Source organism: Nycticebus coucang, chromosome 12 (genome assembly GCF_027406575.1).
Source record: "Nycticebus coucang isolate mNycCou1 chromosome 12, mNycCou1.pri, whole genome shotgun sequence".
Lineage (NCBI taxonomy): Eukaryota > Metazoa > Chordata > Mammalia > Primates > Lorisidae > Nycticebus > Nycticebus coucang.
The window spans coordinates 52,212,111-52,215,647 of record NC_069791.1 but is presented as its reverse complement, the minus strand read 5'-3'; the positions used below and the strand labels follow the sequence as shown (position 1 = coordinate 52,215,647).

The following is a 3,537-nucleotide window of genomic DNA, read 5'->3' as shown; positions in this document are numbered from 1 at the left end:
CTGCACCTGCCTCCAATTAGAACAGAACAGTGAATGAAAAATATGTTTGGATACTCCAAAACCTCTAGAGGCAGGAAGCTGCCTTGAGCAAATAAGAGGCCTGGAGAGAGTTGTGAGTGGGAATTCCAACCTCTCCTCCCAAGCTTCAAGTCCTGTCTGGGCAAGGCCTAAAGTTTCAAAATTGCTGCCTGGAGTTTAATGGTGAATAAAGTCAAAAGGTCATAAAGTACAAGTTAAAGGCTAAAAACTTTGTCTCACTAAGCCAAAACCATGAATTCATTTAATAAAGTCAGTTAAAAAGTTGTCAATCCAGTAGAAAATAAAGCCAAAAACAAAACTAGTCAAATACTTTTTAGACTGAATTATTCATCTTTATTGATTTGTAAGTTTATTCCAAACCAAGGAATCTGCCCAGATACTATTATAATTGAACAATTCTTTAAACACAAATTGTTATAAACACCAATTCTCTTCCACTTTGAACAACAACAAGACTATTAAATAAGACAATCTATTTTCTCCCAATCCCTCAAAATATAAATTTGAAAAGAAAAACCTTGAGATTTTTAATTTGCTGCCCTCCCCCCCAAAAAAACTAGCCAAAATTTTCTGTACAAAACCAGATACAAAGAGAAACCTATTTAGGTTAAATTATTACTTGGCATAAATTAACTAAAATTTCACAATTGGAGAAACATGGTTGAAGTCCTAATGACTAAGTAAATGCTTCCTTCAGTGCTATAAGTGAAGAATTCCCATAGAACTCATTCGTTTGTAGTGGCCAAATAACTAAAATTTCACTATTAGAAAACTAACTCTTAAGAAGAAAGTAATTATCTTTGGGAAAAGTATAATTCATTTCAGTTATGAAAGAAGTCAGGGCATCACAAATATTAGTAACTGAGCATCTCAAAAAAAAAAAAAAAAAGATAAGAGGGACTGAAAGGAAAGAAAAAAAGAAAAAAATTACCTCTTTACACTTTGTCCAGAGTCCTGGAAACAACTTGTGGGCAAAGGAATGATGAACTCTTATGTAATGGGGATTTGAAAATATTACTAAACCATATCTTGAAATTTTAGAAAGTAAAAAAATTGTTTAAAATCCATTCTGCTATAAGAGAGTTTTTCTGTAATAAATAATTGGAAGTTAGTAGCATTAATTATCATAACAAAAGGAAAATAAGAAAACAAAGAATTGTTTGGATTCAAACCTGACTTCTGAGCGTGTCAGGCTAAGTGATAGAAGCCTGCTGACCAAGGAACCCGGCATTGTGCTTGTTAAAAGTCCATCGTGATCCAGTTGAGCATTCTTAAATAAACATAATTAAATGTTCATATTTGAAATATTTATATATAATCACCTTGTCATAGGAATGGCACAAGCACAGAATAAGAAGGACTTATGAAAATACTTGGAAAGTTAAAAATCCTATAAAAACATAAGACATATTGTTCTCAACATTAATAATAATGATTAAATATATTAAACCCTTACACAAACTACTTCATTTAATCCCATAACAACCTGATAAGAAATGCAACATTGTTAACCTTGTCTTTAAAGTAAAGGAACTGGCGGAGCGCGGCGGCTGCAAGAGCCACGGCAAATGTCTCTGGGCGCCAGTCTGTGGCCAAGCAGCCAACCATGCTCAACTTTGGCGCTTCTCTCCAGCAGACTGCGGAAGAAAGAATGGAAATGATTTCTGAAAAGTCCAAAGAGAGTATGTTTTGCTGGAACAAAACTGCAGAGAAAAGTGATTTTGAAGCTGCAGAAGCACTTGTGTCAATGAGCTGCAGTTGGAAATCTGATTTTAAGAAATGCATTTAAAACAGAACTGTAACCCCAGTATCAGATATGTCAGAGGAAGAGAATCTACTTCCTGGGACACACGATTTTCATGCAATCCCAGCATTTTGTTTGACTCCATCTTACAGCCCCTCTGACTTTGAACCCTCTCAAGTATCCAGTCTGATAGCACCAGCGCCATCTACTGGACATTTCAAATCACTTTCAGATACCGCCAGTCTGCACATTACTGCACCTTTCAAAGAGGAAGGAAGGAGCCCAGTGTCTGCCCCCGAACTCCCCAAGGCTCAGGCAACAAGTGTGATTCGTCATACAGCAGATGCCCAGCTATGTAACCACCAATCCTGCCCAGTGAAAGCAGCCAGCATCCTCAACTATCAGGACAATTCTTTTCGAAGGAGAACCTACCTAAATGTTGAGGCTGCAAGAAAAAACATACCATGTGCTGCTGTGTCACCAAATAGGTTCAAATGTGAGAGAAACACAGTGGCAGATGTTGATGAGAAAGCAAGTGCTGCACTTTATGACTTTTCTGTGCGTTCCTCAGAGACAGTCATCTGTAGGTCTCAACCAGCTCCCTCGTCCCCCCAACAGAAATCAGTGTTGGTCTCTCCACCTGCAGTATCCACAGGGGGTGTGCCACCTATGCCAGTATCTGCCAGGTGGTTCCCCTCTCTGCAAACAACACTGTTGTGACAACAGTCGTTCCCAGCACTCCACCCAGCCAGCCACCATTTTGCCCATTTGTGGTGTTCATGAGCACTCAGATGCCCAGAGGTGCTGTCATATTTGTGGTGCCCCAGCCCCTTGTGCAGACCCCAAAGCCTCCAATGGTGAGCCCAAATGGCACCAGACTCTCTCCCATTGCCACTGCTCCTGGGTTTTCCCCTTCAGCAGCAAAAGTCACTCCTCAGATTGGCTCATTTAGCATAAGAAGTCACATCTGTAGCCAATCAGGATATTGCAAGACATACTTTAAAAGTTCCCATCTGAAGGCTCACACAAGAACACATACAGGGGAAAAGCCTTTCAGCTGTAGCTGGAAAGGTTGTGAAAGGAGGTTTGCCAGTTCTGATGAACTGTCCAGACACAGGCGAACCCACCCGGGCGAGAAGAAATTGCCTGTCCTATGTGCGACCGGCTGTTCATGAGTAGTGACCATTTGACCAAGCATGCCTGGTGCCATCTGTCAGCCAAGAAGCTACCAAACTGGCAAATGGAATTGAGCAAGTTAAATGACATTGCTCTACCTCCAACCCCTGCTCCGACACAGTGACAGCACGGAAACTGAAGAATCAGAACTAACTTTGGTCACAGCTGGGAGCCAGTGGTGATATAAAAACGTTTCCACTGCAAGTCTGTGGTCCTCCAGTGAGGGCTTAAAGCAGAAGCCCCACAGCCTGGTGTGAAGGCTCAGCCTGGGGTAGATAACAAGAAGGGCTTTGGCCACAGGCAGGTCACAGAATAGCAGGTTTAATTTCTTTTCTTTTCTTTTTTTTTAATTAAATCATAGCTGTGTACATTGATATGATCATGGGGCATTATACACTAGCTTCTTCCACATTTACCAAGTTTCACATATTCCCTTGTAAGATGCACCACAGGTGTAATCCCACCAATCCTCCTCCCTCTACCCACCCACCCCTGCCCCTCCCTTTACAACCTAAGAATAGCAGGTTTCATTTCTTATCACATAAGAGAGATGAGAAAGATTTATTCCTTTGAATATT

General features: G+C 40.6%; 1 pseudogene; it reads left to right on the top strand.

Annotated features, from left to right (window-relative positions):
- The first annotated feature begins 1,645 nt into the window (after window positions 1–1,645).
- LOC128561738 (Krueppel-like factor 10) lies at window positions 1,646–3,083 on the top strand (annotated as a pseudogene).
- Window positions 3,084–3,537: the final 454 nt, after the last annotated feature.